This window comes from Pleurodeles waltl, chromosome 3_1 (assembly GCF_031143425.1).
Source record: "Pleurodeles waltl isolate 20211129_DDA chromosome 3_1, aPleWal1.hap1.20221129, whole genome shotgun sequence".
In the NCBI taxonomy this organism is placed as follows: Eukaryota; Metazoa; Chordata; class Amphibia; order Caudata; family Salamandridae; genus Pleurodeles; species Pleurodeles waltl.
The window spans coordinates 191,439,136-191,457,862 of record NC_090440.1 but is presented as its reverse complement, the minus strand read 5'-3'; positions in this window follow the sequence as shown (position 1 = coordinate 191,457,862).

Sequence of the window (18,727 nt, the reverse complement as noted above, 5' to 3'; positions counted from 1 at the left end):
AGAGAGAGAGGGGGAGACGAGCGAGAGAGAGAGAGAGGGGGAGACGAGCGAGAGAGAGAGAGAGGGGGAGACGAGCGAGAGAGAGAGAGAGGGGGAGACGAGCGAGAGAGAGAGAGAGGGGGAGACGAGCGAGAGAGAGAGAGAGGGGGAGACGAGCGAGAGAGAGAGAGAGGGGGAGACGAGCGAGAGAGAGAGAGAGGGGGAGACGAGCGAGAGAGAGAGAGAGGGGGAGACGAGCGAGAGAGAGAGAGAGGGGGAGACGAGCGAGAGAGAGAGAGAGAGGGGGAGACGAGCGAGAGAGAGAGAGAGAGGGGGAGACGAGCGAGAGAGAGAGAGAGAGGGGGAGACGAGCGAGAGAGAGAGAGAGAGGGGGAGACGAGCGAGAGAGAGAGAGAGAGGGGGAGACGAGCGAGAGAGAGAGAGAGAGGGGGAGACGAGCGAGAGAGAGAGAGAGGGGGAGACGAGCGAGAGAGAGAGAGAGGGGGAGACGAGAGAGAGAGAGAGGGGGAGACGAGCGAGAGAGAGAGAGAGGGGGAGACGAGCGAGAGAGAGAGAGAGGGGGAGACGAGCGAGAGAGAGAGAGGGGGAGACGAGCGAGAGAGAGAGAGGGGGAGACGAGCGAGAGAGAGGGGGAGACGAGCGAGAGAGAGAGAGGGGGAGACGAGCGAGAGAGAGAGAGGGGAGAAGAGAGAGAGAGAGGGGAGAAGAGAGAGAGAGGGGAGAAGAGAGAGAGAAGAGAAGAGAGAGAGGGGAGAAGAGAGGGGAGAAGAGAGAGGGGAGAAGAGAGAGGGGAGAGAGGGGAGAGAGGGGAGAGAGGGGAGAGAGGGGAGAGAGGGGAGAGAGGGGAGAGAGGGGAGAGAGGGGAGAGAGGGGAGAGAGGGGAGAGAGGGGAGAAGAGAGAGGGGAGAAGAGAGGGGAGAAGAGAAGAGAGAGGGGAGAAGAGAGAGAGAGAGAGAGAGAGAGGAGAGGAGAGAGAGAATGAATCTTCAGTTTCTCCTGGTGTGTATCTTCACTCAGACACCTTGTAGGTGTGATTCAAGTTGTCAATGGAACTTCACGTGAATTAAATAAACGGCAAAAAAACATTTACATGAACGTACTTTATTATTCCTCATCACTGGTCTTTATCAAAGTTGCTTTAAAAAATGTAGGATTGTGTCCCCCAAAAGACTCAACTGATTTCCTCTCTTCTATTTTAAAGTTTAACTGATACTTTTCAGTTATTTGCATGAAGACGTATTTGTTAGCTCTTATCTTGTATTCAACTATGCATGTAAATTATATAAGCAGACTTCTTTTAAACAACAACTTAAAAAATAATTAATCTTTCTCTTTACTTTCTATCAGGTACTTGTGTGCCAACAGCTGTTCAGCGGAACAAAAACAAAAGACTTGTTCTCAGGAACTCGGGTAAAGAATAAAAAAAAGAATTCTAGCTATTGCATCAAGAATTTTCAATTCTATTAAGGACAATGAGGCGAGGATTGTGCTTTCTCTTTCTTTACAGAGAAAATACAGCAGCCAATCAACACAAAGTAACAAAAAACTATATATCCCAGCAACCCTGGTAGTCCACATTGTCTAATCCCAGACCTGTACACCATATAAATGTCTGTCCCTTTAGTCCTTCCTCTTTCTTTGCAAATAGGAAGAACAAAACAACCTGATCAACTGGATTCTCCAAGGTTCCAACAAAAACGAACAGGTGAAGACCGTGTCCAAACTGGCACGATCCTCTATTCCCCTAGGAAACTCTGAAGAAGTCAAAAGCCTTAATATCCGATCCTTCTGATTACAGAAACATTCAATCCTTATGAACCTTTGTTATCAGCTCCTAATAGAGAAAAATATGTCGGTAAGATCTCAAAACATGCTTAAAGAGGGGGGGGGGGGGAGATTTAGATTAAATGTCAATATTAAAATATGCCAAACAAAATGATGATGGACGGAGTGCTGACAATGCAAACACTCACCCCCAGTCACAGATCTGGGTTTAATCCATTGTTTTTTTGCTGCCCATGCCATTCCAGTTTGGACCCAGCCATATGCAAATCAGTCTTGACCCTGTTCTCTATGGGAACAGTCCAGCCCGAACTGCCAGGCCAGGTCTTCCCTGGACTGGAAACAAGCATCCTGGGACCGGGAGTGCTGGCAATGCAAACACTCACCCCCAGTCACAGATCTGGGTTTAATCCATTGTTTTTTTGCTGCCCATGCCATTCCAGTTTGGACCCAGCCATATGCAAATCAGTCTTGACCCTGTTCCCTATGGGAACAGTCCAGCCCGAACTGCCAGGCCAGGTCTTCCCTGGACTGGAAACAAGCATCCTGGGACCGGTTTCGGGGTTTCGCCCCTCATCAGCCAGGCTAGCTTGAATCCAGTGGCATGGGAAGCACGGGACCCACGTCTGGGGATACCCTTCCCACTTAGGGCGACATTAACCAAACAAAATGATGATGGACGGAGTGCTGACAATGCAAACACTCACCCCCAGTCACAGATCTGGGTTAAATCCATAGTTTTTTTGCTGCCCATGCCATTCCAGTTTGGACCCAGCCATATGCAAATCAGTCTTGACCCTGTTCCCTATGGGAACAGTCCAGCCCGAACTGCCAGGCCTTCCCTGGACTGGAAACAAGCATCCTGGGACCGGTTTCGGGGTTTCACCCCTCAGCCAGGCTAGCTTGAATCCAGTGGCATGGGAAGCACGGGACCCACGTCTGGGCATACCCTTCCCACTTAGGGCGACATTAACCAAACAAAATGATGATGGACGGAGTGCTGACAATGCAAACACTCACCCCCAGTCACAGATCTGGGTTTAATCCATCGTTTTTTTGCTGACCATGCCATTCCAGTTTGCGCCGGGTATGCCCAGACGTGGGTCCCAGGCTCACTGTGCCACTGGATTCAAGCTAGCCTGGCTGATGAGGGGTGAAACCCCGAAACTGGTCCCAGGATGCTTATTTCCGGTCCAGGGAGAACCTGGCCTGGCAGTTCGGGCTGGACTGTTCCCATGAGGAACAGGGTCAAGACTGATTTGCATATGGCTGGGTTCAAACTGGGGTGGCATGGTGAGCAAAATAATGGATGGATTAAACCCAGATCTGTGACTGGGGGTGAATGTTTGATTGGTTCCGCATTCCGTCCATCCAGTTACGCTATCCCACAGCGTTTGTTTTGCTTTGCTAATATTAAAATATGCATCATCAGTATTAATAACTTTAAATATAAAACTTTTGAAAAAAATTTCAAGTACAAACAGAACCAGGGTGGGACAATCCTCGCCTCCGTGTCCTTAATACAATTGAAAATTCTTGACGCGATAGCTAGAACATTTTTTATTCCATGTCCGGACCGGAGGCTTCGGATTATGCTAGTTCAAAGCCGATCTACCACCACTGAAGCTACATCTACGAAGGGCTTATGATAAAACACCTTACATGTACTATCAGAAGACCAATCTGCAGCATTCATAATGTCCTCTAAACGAGAACCAGCTCCAAAAGACTTAGAAGCCATAGCACCTCTCAAGGAATGCGCTCCAAAGGAGGAGGCATCAATACCTGCTTCCGCCATCAACCATTTAACCCATCTAGCCAACGTGGCTGAAGAGACAGGAGAAAATGGTTTCTGTAAGGAAATGAGTAAATGTCCTCATATGCTTTTATGCATTGAACCACACAGTTTAGGATGATGTGGAAAAGCTGGATAAGATACACATCTAGAAGCAGAAGAGGCCTGTGCTTAGGGTGAGCACACTGGACATTCCATAACAGCCTCCTGGGTTACAACACTAGTATGCAGACCAGAGAGCAGGATTCCAGCATCCATCTTGGAATTCCTTGAGTTCCAGCCTTGCTTCCAACTTGTACCGATTGATCTCGTTTTGGGCTGGAACGAAGTTTTGTGAGTGACATTCACAGATTTGCCTCCAGCCATTCTAGGGAACTGGCTAATTAAAAAAAATATATATATATTCAGTGATCAGGGTTTACTTCTACAGCGTGTGTGCCTCTGAATAAATAATGTCCCCACACAAATAAAATAAATTCCAATCAGTAGAACTGGAGTTATGAATTTTTAAAGTATTTAGTTAACAATATTGCCTAAAAGATCAAATCATCAACTGTGGGAATCTGGTCGCTCGAGACAGGGGCAAAGTCAAAAGTTAAGCAGACTGATGGAGCAAATGTCAGTCACAATTAATGGATTTGGTTCTGGTCTCTGCTTACCTTTGGACTAAGAATACATTTTGAAGAAAAGTCCAGGAGAGGGCAGAGGTCAGCAATACAAGGCTTTAGGCTGCCTCAGAAGAGAAGTCATCGTCAGAGAGCATTGGATGAGGTCTCAGCGAAGCAGTCGACTATGGCGGGAAAAAGCTCAGAGTGAGAAGCCAGATTTGCAGGCGAGAAGGTCATGGATGGGGATCCTGTCACCATTAAGCATGGTGAAGATTTTTATCTTCAAACTGACAACTCTTTGGAACTCTGAAACCTCCAGCAGAGCAAAGCTGTATCCAAAGAGGGCCCCACCATATACCATCATTCAGAGGTCTGCTGAACAGGATTTGCTGCCGCGGAGAAGAATGTAGTAGGAGCTACTGCAAAATCAGGCCAACAGGCGATGCACACCTTGGGCTGATCAACTGGCAGGTAGGCCCCCGTCTTCTATCTGTCCTTCTGGCACTTCTTGGTGAACATTTTTCTAAGTCCGAAATGTTAGGGTTAGGGAGGGACGGCATCCCTAACCACTTCCAAGGGTCCATGACTGGAGGTGCACCACTTGCTGGGGTTAGGACCCACTAAAGCAGAGGCCAGGTGCAGGATTCAAGGTCTCTGTAGCTTGTTATGTTCTAGTAGCTCACACAGGAGCCATCCAAATAGCCCTTGGAGTCACTCTGGTAGTCCTGGGCTTATGCAGCAAAGCAGGCCTCTGGCAGCAAGAAAGCCTGCAATGGCAGGCCTGAGTCATGTTTTAAAGTGCTATTTAAGTGAGTGGCACAGTCAGCGCTGCAGACCCACTAGTAGCATTTATTTTACAAGTCACGTGCACATGTAGTACTATATACTGGTGAATTATCAATAAATTAAATATGCCAATCAAGGGTAAGCCAACTGTTCAATGTTTAAAGAGGCAAGCACAAGCACTTTAACCAGGGCTAGGGTGCTAATGTGAAAAAAAATGAAATCCAGAAAACAGGAGAGCTTACTACAATAAAAATTTGGCGGTGACGCAGCAGAGGGGGCCAGGTCCAACACTGAATTACACTGAAGTAGAAATAAGTTTGCCGTTTTGTGGGTCCAAGAGGAGTCAACCTGAAAACAAACTGTAATACCACTGTCTTGAAAAATATAACCTCAAAGTAGTGACATTTACACCCACACCATGATCATTTAAGACAGGGATTGGATGGGGGGAAGCTCTTAATGTTCCTGGCCACTCTGCCAATCTTTGTGGTTTGCTGGGTGGCACGCGTGTGCATTATAAGAACACATTTAGAAAGACTGCTTTTTACCAATCAATGTCACTTGTGGCAAAGGAGTGCAGAGTGAAGGATAAATTCATTTTCAGCTATTTCTCCACATATTTAGGGTAATGAAAATCAAATTTACATGCAGAACAGAATTCTCCAAAACCATGCAGATGGTGGTAGAGCACTATTGCCTTGAAATCTGACTTTCAGTACTCCAAATAAGTTTTTCCTGCATGCAATGATATAAATGCATCCCCTCCACACCGATTTGCCTGCTCAAGCTGTACTTTAGACCAGTATCAACTTCAAACTCAACCATCCTCCTACCTAGCAAAAAAGCTCACCATCTCAGGATGGTGTTGCCCCTTCTTAAATCAAGCAGTGCCACAAGGAAGAAACCAAGACACAAACCTTCCAACTATGCACCAATGATCTGGAACAACATTCCCACAGATTTGCTTTTCCAATTTCACCATTTCTGAAACATCACAAGTGTTCAAGACACTGCTTCAGTGGACAACACTTGCTGCAGGATATCTATACATGGTTTGAATGTGCTGCACTTTGACCTGACAGTTTTCCTCTAATGAACTAGAGGTCACATTGTACACCCTGACCCCTCAGCCCACCAACGAAGTATCATTTACCTTTCAACAAAAGGTGCTGGACACCGGTGCTTAGCTGTTAAATTGTTATACACCCAACTATACTTCTAATTATAGTGATGAAGACTACTACTGCCAAGCTACAAGGTGCCTGGCAGTGGATAAGAGAGTGGTCTCCCTTTTTACCTGCACTCCTGGAGAAAGGCGACCTAGTACGTTGTCTCCTGTATAGATGAGGCAGTGCCACATGACAGGGGCACTAGCCCAGCCTACAGTGTAGGATATACTCCTGAAAGGTAAGGGTGTGTAATTCACCTGTTCTCAATGTGAATACAAGGTGCCATTTTGAGCAACTGGCACATGAATCACCCCAGATAGTCCATCCCCCTGAAACATGTCTACTGTCCATGGTGGATATGATAATTTGCTTATTTCTATTTTAAGTGTCCTTTCCCCACAAATGATATTTCCTGGTGGATGGTATAGCAGAATACCCCTGCCTGTCATTGAGAGTTAAAAATGACACATAGCTCAGTCAAACTCACTTCTATCACTATCCCCTTTCATGTATGTACTTATTCATAAAACCGTATTTCACAGACTGTTAGTTATGACCCACTGGAGAGTTTGCCAGCTGATTTCTGGTGGGTGGTGAAAGATCAATAAATAAAGATGCCTTTACATGTTATATTCATCTTGTTAATTTTGCTGTGCTTCAAAGACAGAGGTCAAATGTCAGGCTGTTTCATCTGACAGATTGCTGCCTACTCTACATGGGGATTGGTGTGTACTTTTCATTCTTTACTGTAAAGCGAGAGGAGTTTTTTGAAGTGAACTATGTGAAAATCTTTCGGTGGTACAATGAGGGTGAAATGAAAGGCTGTTTGATGTCTTTTTTGTAACACACAACAAACTCTAAACACCTGTAAACCAACTGTTCACATTTCAGAAAGCACAGATGAAGCATACTTTACAAAAAATAATTCTTAAGTGTGATGGAAACAAAGACTAATAGGATCAAAACAAATGAGGACACTTAATTTGTGGGGCACTAATAATACATATTCAATAAAGCCAGATTTACACACATTGTATGTGTGCTATAAAGATTTATCAGTAAAACTTATGTCTATGCAGATTTGGTGGCCATTTCAATGAAAAGTGCTAGCTGCAATTGGCATTGCGCTTCCGCACGATGCTTTAATATATTTTTGACAGTGTGCTCCAAAATGCACCATCATACATACTACAACTTTACTACTCAACCTAGGATTTTTTAAATCCCTAGGACTTCAGTGATGTAACATTTATGTCAGCACACCCCCTCTGAAAATTGTTCCAGTACCACTGGTGCCAAAGTGCTGAATTATGTACCAAAGTCTACCCAAGCAGAGCTCCAGGTGAACTTTCTAGGATTTTCACTGCTGTTTTTTTAACTTCATGAATCCGTTGCAACAAAGAACGTGTTCACTATATGAGATCATATACAAACATTTCACTGGTGTATGACTTTCACACATAAATTGAAACATATGTATGAGACCAAATGGCCAGAGCTGGCAATTTTGAAACAAGGAAACTAAGTTCAAGTCCCACTGTTGGCCCTAAGAAAATCACTTAGTCTTGTGTGCTTTTCACAAAATGAATCTGAAATTATGTCCTGTAATGTGGTGCCTATGTAAAGCACTACAATGCCCTTGGGCAGTGTTTGCACTATGTAGATCTGCAGTAGATAGATAGACAAATAGTCATAAATGGCCAATGGGCCTAGTTTTTAACATAAAAATGGATATGAGACCTAATCCTATACTCTCATGCAATAGGGATTTTCAAATTTGCTAAAATCACAAGTATCAAAATCAAGATCTTTCAAAAGCTTGTTTTTTGTCAACAGGTGCCACAGGTCAGCACTCCACTGTGAAAAGTGTTCCTACCACAATGCTGTTCCCCATCTGCCACTTATGTGAAACAATCAAGATCTTGGCTGCAGTACGATAAAGACCTATCAAAGGGAATGGTCAATGCTGTGACATTTATAAACAATTGCTGTTAGAGACGAACACAAAAAAAGTAAAAAGTATGTCATTTTGGTAATTCACAGCATTTTGAAGATCTGTCAACAAGTACATTAAAATAGCACCCTCCCCTCCTCATGTCCATTAAAGCTAGGAGGGTTGTGAAAGTTTGCTGTTCTAAGAATTGGGTCTTGGTTTGAAAAAGTTTGGAAGACCTGCCACAAGCCCATTCCAGTCAAGGGCCACTCAAACAGTATATCTGAAGACTAATGTTCAATTGTATTTATATGTTGCATAAATAAATAAACTGGTACTAGTGATGTGAAAAATGTGCCCAGCTAGTGTTTACATGTGGAAACATGAAAAAAAAACAAATGAAGTAATACAGTTACAAAATGTGCCAAATTACACTACTTCATTTGCCATTTCTTGAAGCGAAAATTAGTCCTTCTGCATAATTTTGTCTTCCCCTGCTACATAAATCCAAGTAAGAAGTATGGATTTGCAATAGTCAATTCATAATAACATAAGGGCATTGACAACTAGCATTCTAACATATTTATCTAAAAGTGGTAAAACGTAACAGCGATTTCAGGTGCAAATAGCAAATTTTGAATGAATTAGCAACTTGGTTGCTAGGTCCAAATTGGATAAACAGCACACAAATAGTCCTGAAAATAAGCCTAGACTTCCACAGCAATGATTAAGAATACACCTCCAATTAGTAGGGTATTATATGACAACAATGTATTTATAACGAAAAATGATCCTTTAATCGAACATTGTTTCATCATAAATTCATATTATAAAAGGATAGCTGCTCCTGAAAGGGGTATGAAGCAGTACAAGTGATAAGGTGAAAAAAAATGTGCAATTGTTACAAATATATACATACGTCTGATGTCAGCCTATAGGTAACGCAACTAACACCCTTAACACCCAGAAAGTGTGGGAATCCTATTGGTTAGATTTTTATCAAGAATCAGTCCATCTTAAACCAATGTCAATCCTCAAGAATAATACCGAAATGGTGATCAAATCTGCGAACAAAGGCAGTGGAATAGCCATACTGGAAACTACAGCCTTTAAAAAAACATATTGAGAACATTAGGGGATGAAACTTGTTACAAAAAAAAAAAAAAATCCCACTGTGGAATTGAAGGCCATGATAGCTAACACGACCCAGAAGGGGTTAGTTCTTGGTTTGAGTAAGAATGAATTACAATTTCCCAGCAAGGAACATTTCAGGATACCAGTAACCAGTAATCTATACATTTCACAAAGTCCATAAAAGACTGCAAAGTCCGCCAGGACAGCCAATCATATCAGGATGTGCTTCTATCCTGGCACCCCCTGCCAGTATTAGATTTGTTTCTGAAACCTTGGGTACCTTGTGCTACCTCATACCAGAGACAGTATGCATTTTATTAACATGATCGAGCTCACCCCATTTAACCAAAACACTGCCTTGCTGGTCACCATGGACATACAACCTTTACACACTAACATTCCTCAGCATGAAGCAAATGAGGTAATAAAGGACATTATGGGGGAACGCGAACAGCCTACAATGCCCCCACTTATTTTCTAGTTGAGTGAATGGAGATCATCATGACAAAGAATTACTTTCAATTTGACAAAACCTTTTACTTCCAGACAAAAGGGGTAGTGATGGGCACACGTTTTGTGCTGGATCTGACAAATCACTATATGGCCAACTATGAGACATGTGAGATCTTTACATCTAACAATCCCTTTAGTACCAATATACTCAAGTTGCTTTGCTAAATAAGGGACGTCTTCCTAATATGTAGAGGTTTAATACATATGTCCTTCCATACGTGTCTGAAATGAGACCATCAGACATCCAACTCACAAATGGTACAAAGTTCTGAAAGCATTCAATTTCTCGACCTCAATGTAGGTATTGATGATGGAAAGGTCTATGTGTCACTTTATAGGAAACCTACAAAGAGGAATTCCTTACTACACTACATCAGCAGCCATCTGAGGAATCTAACAGACAATTTCTCTTTTGGGAAACTCATTAGGCCAGAAGACCGGCAGTTCGGTCTTCTGCCCGCTGGCCCCATTATGAGTTTCCCGCTGGCCCAGTGGGAAACTACCCACACCATTGACGCTGGCTCATAATCGAGCCAGCGGCAATGTTGCGCTTTTCACTGCCTGTAATTCAGGAAGTGAAAAGCATGACAGGGCTGCCCATGGGGGATCCTGCACTGCCCATGCCAAGTGCATGGTGTAATGATATCTGTATTTAATCTCTGCTCCATCTTGATCACAGACTCCACTTTGCACTTAGCCTAGCTGCACACTCTCACATTGGTGACCACCAGATTCATTTTGATTATTGACTTCATTTTGTGCTTAACTTAGCTTTAGCCACTGCCATGTTAGAGGTGCAGAAGCTGCAGGTATTTTTCCACGAACGTTATGCAATGTGTTTTCTGCTCATGTTTCCACTTTGCGGGTTCTTATCACAGGCTAGGACATCATATGGAGGAATCCGAGAGAAGGATGTACTAGGTTTATGGTATGGCAGGGAACGGTTTAGTTTTGCGAGAGCACCTTGGGATCTTGGCCAGTTCCAACGTGTTTCTTTCAAAACTGACCTGAGGGAGCCAGCATTTTGAACAATTCACACGACGGGAGGGGTTTTCTAGAATTCTGCTCTCTGGCTTGTTTAAGGTATATAAGAGACTGAAACCAGATTGACCACGAACGGATTGAACTCAAGCAGGACCAGAATGCTGGTATCTGTTATTCCCTTGAGGGCAGATTTCTCTCATCACGGTCGGCTGGGTTCACGACCTGTTGTTGCTGCTCAAGATGAAGTGAATTCAAGTTTGCCCCATGGTGATTAATTTTTTAACTAGATTTTCTGCTTTGCATTGCGCATGAAAAGAAAAAAGAATATATATATATATATATATATATATATATATATATATATATATATATATAAAAATTGCTGTTTATAGATTGCAGTAGAATATCCTTAGAGCATGTTTTCAAGATTATTTCATTTCTGTGATTCATTTTGAACGTGCACTTTTGGTTGTACACTTTCAACCTCCTTCTGTGGACCTTGCAGAGTGTTTTAATAAATGCAGTTCTCAGACTAAGTGTCATAATTCATAAATTCCTTTCAATGTTTGTGTATTTCTTCTTGGTCTGTAGTGAAGCAAAACTCATGGGCAGTGCAGGAGCCCCCGGCACCCCGTCTCCACCAGCTGTTGCATGACGGTGGAACCGCCATTCAAAAGCTGGTGGACAAGGGAGTTGTAATCCCCAGGACTGCAGCACTGCCCTGGCAGATTAAGACCGCCGACACCACCAGGCTGGCAAAAAAGTGCAGTGCCGGCGGTCGGACCATGGTACATCTGCCACAGTTCTAATGTCGCATTGCCGGCGGTCCGTCTGCCACCTTGAGTCTGGCGGTCCTAGGACCACCAGACTCGCAACGAGGGCCTAAGTGCTGTAATGGTGTTGCATGCAAATACAGTATGAATGCAAATGTTTTGGTCCATAAAATCTTCAAGATCAAACTGTCTAGTTTTACGAACTGCAACACTCAGGATATCATTTATGTGATCTGGTGCCCATGTGATCTGGTAGTGTAGAACCAAACCCAAAAGGTCAAATGCAGAATTCTCCAACATAGAAGTTGAATTAAGTGTGCACAACTGGAGCACCATTGGTTGAACATTTCTAGAGGCTCAACCATACCTATGAGGATATGAAGTGGAAAGTGGTCTCCCAGAGACCATGCAGCTGTGATAAGTGTATTATCCAAAGGAGGACTGTTCTGTATGGACTAATTGACTCAATTAATGAGGGCCCGAACACAGTTGAGGGCTGGAGACAAGCAGCATTCATTCAAAACAATTGGCTTGGTGTTTTCAATACCTTCACCAATAAGAACGTTTATCTTTGCTGATCTCTTTGATGCGACAATGCTGTCCTTTGTGGGTAGAATGTATGTTTGAACCATTAAATTGGGCTTAACACTTGCTTGGCTGTTGACTTTAGGCTCATTTATCCCAGTTAGCCTTCTACATAGGTTGGAGTCATTTAATAAGGTCTTTTTTGTGGGCCATTTACTTGATAGTAAAAGTTTATTATGGTACGCTAGTGCAAATTAGCACTTGCTGTGATGCGGACTGTTGATATGTTTTTACTCTGCTTCTCAAATGATAGCTTATGTGAAACACAGTCACCTCGTATATATGAATAACCTACTGTGGGTGGGTGCCATATTTAATGTTTTTTTTTTTTATACTTAAATGGCAGTTTCTTATAATCATTAGTTAACAGTTTGCCATACTTTTGAACATTTGAGGTAATCTTAAGTTCATTATGACCCCATACACAATGAGTTTTCATCTAATTGTCAACGCACATTGATGATTGTGATGCTATTAATTGTGTTTGACCAATGACTGTGTTTCACCACTGTGCATATTAGTTGCTCAATGTTCACCAGTAGCACATTATATGTTTTGTTCAGTTTAACCGCCTATTGGCTTTGACATGGCATTAGCCATTACTTTCTGTATTCAGTTTAGCCACCTATTGGCTTGGACATTGCATTAGCCATTACATTCTGTATTCTGCCTATTGGCTTTGACATGCTGTATTCAGTTTAGCTGCCTATTGGCTATGACATGATATTAGACATTACATTCTGTATTCAGTTTAGCTGCCTATTGGCTTTGACATATTAGACATTACACTCTGTATTCAGCTTAGCTGCCTATTGGCTTTGACATATTAGACATTACATCTTGTATTCAGCTTAGCTGCCTATTGGCTTTGACATGACATTAGACATTACATTTGATATTTAGGTTAGCTGCCTATTGGCTTTAACGTGGAGTTAGACATTGCAGTTGAAACATCGCAGATGTCTGTATTCTTCCAAGCTGTGTTTTTCCACATGATGAACCAAGCTGTTTTCTTCACACCAGACTAGACCTGATAAGAGAGTACATTTGGTGTTTTCCTTTCTGCTCAGGCTTGGGAAGAGGAGCAGTCTATGAGATCTGGCCAGTCTCCAAAGGCTTGCGTAGTTTTCCCGAGTCCGAGAGGAGGGGGCACGCTTTTATAAGGATGACTCTGGGCTACAGTGAGTTAGATTCGAATCCGCTTGACTTCAGGCTGGAACTAGGCGTCAGTTGCCAGTCTCCCATGTGGGTAGATAATCTCTTTCTCTCAGTTGGATCGGAGTCATCAACTTGCAGACCCCAGAAAGGTAAAGCTGAAGATAGGTCATACGGTGATGAATTTTGATTTTTATGCTTTGCTACTGTAATCATATAATATATATATGCTGTGTACATTGCAACTGAGAAGTACTGTGATATATTTTGTTTTCTTGCTGCGACTACATTGTGTGCTTGAAATCTTAATTCGTCTCTCAAGAACTTGTGGGTGGGGAGAATTAACAACAATAAAGGTCTTCTTTGAACTCAGAAGTGCATTCCAGAGAGGTTCTGTAAGCTCTGATATGAGATAAGTAGGAAAGCAGAACATTTTGACGTAGTCAGCAGTCTTGAAAGTCGAATTATATATTTCTACGTGCACAATTTAAAAGTGTAATTGTTTTTTGTTGTTTGGAGAATTACAGAAGCACGGCAGACCAGGTTTGAAAATGCATGTGTAGTTAAACTGCCTGATGGTGCTGTGAGAAACGTTTTCTTTCTGTGATAAAGCATATTTAGAAAATGTGCCTTTTGGAAGCAATGATGTTCATTTTGTTTTTGACAGAAGGGTTTGGATACTTTTATCTGCTTACAGAAAAATAAAATGCAGGAGAAATGTAGGTTCAGTTGGAACATGAAAATAAGAATTTATGTGAGCAAATTAGCCAGAACACATTAATGCAAGATAATGCTGAAATGTATAAAAATGCTGTTTTAGAAGAATCTGTCTTTTTCCATTCCAGTAATGAGGGGGTTAAGACAGCTGTGAGCCAGTCTGAGCCTCAGTGTGAGCCAGGTTTTTTGGCAGTCGAAGTGCATTCCTTAACTGATAACACGGAGAACAGAGCTCAGAATGTGATTTACGAGGTCCCGTCGCAAAAGTAAAACGAAAGATTTTAGAGTTTCTTACTGTTTGCACTAAGCAAGAGATACCGAGTTTCATTTGCTTGTTTGATTTTTGGAAACAGAATAGCCCTCATCTGAGTGAAATCCTAACACTTTGGTATATGGTCACTAGGAAAAATTATATGCAGCTGCGCGCTAGTGATTTGGCAAATGAAATAATTCAGACTTTAGGTTTTTGTGCAGTGCAAGAGGGAAACACTGATTTACCTGTAAATCAGGAACAGCGGAAGAATGAACAGGTGACACAAGCCCCTTTTCAGGATGTAGAGAGGATGCAGGGAGTACCACAGGTAAAAGTCACCAGTGAAATTGAGTGCACCATTTGAATTCGTGTCCACTGAGGATAAAAAGCAGGTTTGTTTGACTAATGATTCATTGACTGAAATGTTTTCTGGCACAGGAGAACGAACAGTGTTGTACAATGTGTGTCAGACTTTAAAGCAAGAGCTGAGTGAGATGTGCCATTTTTACACTGATTCTTGGTTCATTGCCAATGGTTTAGCCGTTTGGTTTTCCACATGGCTTGCACCTAACTGGTTCAATTCCCTTGCAGATGTTAAAGAGAAAAATTCAGAGAGAGAAGTGTTCACCCAGAATTCTGACTTAGTGGGGATGGCTAAGTGGGTGCACCAGAAATGTGAACAGCTGGGAGAAAGAGCCACATACAGGTGGGCAGAGATGAGAGAGATGCACATTCCCCTAGATTTGATCAAAACTGTGCAGCACGCACAAAAGCAATCTGTCCCACAAGCAGGCACAGAGCAGTTGGAGAGAGGAAAGTTACCAGGACAGATATGGCAAATTGATCATGTTTTAGGGCGAATGATTGCTGCAGATTACCTAGAAGAAATCAAAATTATGCTGATAACTAGAAAAGAATCTGATTCATTCATACAAATTGGAGACAGAATGGCCCAACTTGTCAAAAGTGCAGTGAATGGAGGTTTGGTAAAGAAGGAGTCTGCCCCAGCCCTTCTGACAGTGCAAGAAAAGGGAAGCTGTGGCGCAGCAGATAATAACCTCAGTGCTGATGTGTGGGTTGAAGCTCCAAATGACCCTCCAGAACCTGCAGAAATTATAACAAAGGGCCCCAAAAACGTCCTGCTGATTATAAAACAGGGAAAGGAAGAGAAAGGGCACATTTCAAATGACATGTTATTTGCAAGAAAAGTCATACTTTTTTCTTTTGCAGATCCTACCACGTTTCGCCACTGACCCTGAGTGTGCTGTGTGGTCTCCCTTTGGGTGTGTGCGTGTGGGGTCGGGGAAGGGACCGAACCCCCAACCTGAACCTGACTGAGTACAGTACAAGCACCATGGATCCATTTTGCGCAAATGGCACCTTCAGTTCAAGCTCAACTTGTTTGATTGCATTCTTCTACTGGAACTAAGCAACCTTAACAGTTAACTGTCTGTGTTTTTTCGTGTGGAACTCTGACTTTCACTTTCCTTCCAGCAAACCTTTCAGGTGGACCGTGCACCTTTACATGAGTAGAACTCATGCTACATCAAATTGCTATTTTAGAGACACTATAATCTCATTCAGAGTATAAAAGTTTGTCTTTTCTGTGTAGATGTATCTGATGTGAAAGGTTATGAGATCAATATGTTAATCCACTTCCATTGCTTTACAGTGATTGCTTTTATCATTCAAATCTGATTTGCTGATAATGTTTTTTTTGTGTTGATTTTTTTTTTGTTTAAAACAAGAGATATGTGAAACAAAAATTCATTGGTCATAGGGTGGAATGTGATGCTATTAATTGTGTTTGACCAATGACTGTGTTTCACCACTGCGCATATTAGTTGCTCAATGTTCACCAGTAGCACATTATATGTTTTGTTCAGTTTAGCCGCCTATTGGCTTTGACATGGCATTAGCCATTACTTTCTGTATTCAGTTTAGCCGCCTATTGGCTTTGACATTGCATTAGCCATTACATTCTGCCTATTGGCTTTGACATGCTGTATTCAGTTTAGCTGCTTATTGGCTTTGACATGACATTAGACATTACATTTGATATTTAGGTTAGCTGCCTATTGGCTTGAACGTGCCAAGACGTGGAGTTAGACATTGCAGTTGAAACATCGCAGATGTCTGTATTCTTCCAAGCTGTGTTTTTCCACAAGATGAACCAAGCTGTTTTCTTCACACCAGACTAGACCTGATAAGAGAGTACATTTGGTGTTTTCCTTTCTGCTCAGGCTTGGGAAGAGGAGCAGTCTAGGAGATCTGGCCAGTCTCCAAAGGCTTGCGTAGTTTTCCCGAGTCTGAGAGGAGGGAGCACGCTTTTGTAAGGATGACTCTGGGCTACAGTGAGTTAGATTCGAATCTGCTTGACTTCAGGCTGGAACTAGGCGTCAGTTGCCAGTCTCCCGTGTGGGTAGATAATCTTTCTCTCAGTTGACCGGAGTCATCAACTTGCAGACCCCAGAAAGATGAGGCTGAAGATAGGTCCTACTTGCTCATACGGTGATGAATTTTGATTTTTATGCTTTGCTACTGTAATCATATAATATATATATGCTGTGTACTTTGCAACTGAGAAGTACTGTGATATATTTTGTTTTCTTGCTGCGACTACATTGTGTGCTTGAAATCTATTAATTTGTCTCTCAAGAACTTGTGGGTGGGGAGAATTAACAACAATAAAGGTCTTCTTTGAACTCAGAAGTGCATTCCAGAGAGGTTCTGTAAGCTCTGATATGAGATAAGTAGGAAAGCAGAACAATGATCATGCTTCCATCAACGATTTCTGGCTTCACGTTTCTAGATAGTTTTTTCAAAAGCAGGTTCTTGACAGCAGGCGAGGCTGTATCCAATGAATCCTCTCTCACCCCCTTTTTTTTCCCCAACATTATACTTCATTATGCCAGCGATATCCTTTAAGTTGATTTCTCTCAAGCAACCACACTATTCGAGCCTTTCATATGTAAGGCAGGGGCCTTGGGCGCTGTACGGCAGGCCACATGCATGTTGACAACCTTTGTTTCACCTGATTGCACAGGAAGAAATCCCCTGGCAATTTGCCACAAGAGGTAAGCATTCGGAAACAGTCCCTTAAACACTACCTCTAAAGATAGTTATGCTTGGTGTGCCCAGTGCTTTCTCACTGTACACTATTTTTCAGGCATCTGGGTCTTAGTGACCCACATTTCATACATAATCAATGATTCTATGGCCACACAGTTGTAGTTTTAAGTTGATGGCATTTCACATAGACCATCACAGCTTTTCACAGGCACCTTGAGTGTTTAAGGGCTGATGGATTTGTGGATACCGCTGCTCCTTTGTAACCTCTTTGCTCCTGTATTTACTGCAATCTCATTTTTGTCAGAGAGAGTCAAAATACTGCAGCTTTGTAGATGGACGGCGTTCCCCTACAGCCTGTCTGCACAGCATTTTCTTACATATGGACGGATCTATTCAGTTATATGCCGCGCCCTTCTATCTTTGTCTGTTGACACCTTAACCATTACCTGCCGAATTAACTTGTTTGATTCCACGATGTCCTCCAGGACTCATTTGAGGGTCATCATCTTTGGGATGTCTGTAAGTCTACAAAATCCTTTTTCAAGAATTCCCAACATTTCTACAGCCACAATGTTTATTACCAGGTATTGCTTTGTAATTTGTCAGCATGGATGTAACCTGGAAAGAAGCCACATAATGTATACTCCCTGCAGTTAGGGAACTGCTTCATACAAGAGGATAGAACAGTTTTATGCTACTTAAGCCAGACTCCTCTACAATTTCAAACTGGGGGTTTGGACCACTTAACTGAGTAGGTAAGTTCATGTTTTTAAAACAAAATAGATGCTGTGTAATGATGTTACAGTTGATTAAGTCAACAGATTTAAAGTGTTTTTCTTTCTCGTGGGTGTCTCTAATACATTATTGTAGTTCTGATGAGGACTTTATTTAAATGATTAATTACATGGGGTTGAAACATTGACAATTGTTTACGATGGACTGGTTCTTGATAAAAATCTAGCCAATAGGATTCCAACACTTTCTGGGTTGAGGGTGTTGGTTGTTTTCACCTATATGCTGACATCAGATATCTGTATATATTTTTTCGTAACACTTGCATAATGTTTTTCACTTTGTCTCTTGCACTGTACCGTACCGCTTTTAGAAGCATCTATCCTTATATAATTTTATAAACTTGTGATGAAACAATGTTCGATTAAAGGAGAATCTTTTGACAAATAAATTGCTGATTCATATAATACTCTACCAATTGGAGGTGTATTCGTAACCATTGCCATGGAGGTCTAGGCATATATTTCCTCCCTCAGGACCATTGGTGTGTTGCAATTTATCTTACCCAGGGCCTAGAGTTACTCGGTAGCCCCATAAACTTTATGAAGTCCAAACTGGAGCCCATCTGAATCCCTTGACTGTAGATGAGTTGCGCTTGGACAGGGTGGCCAGTGGAGGTCTTCAACGCTGATTTTTGGAGAAGTTAACAGAAGTTCAGTCTTTCTAGAATACATTT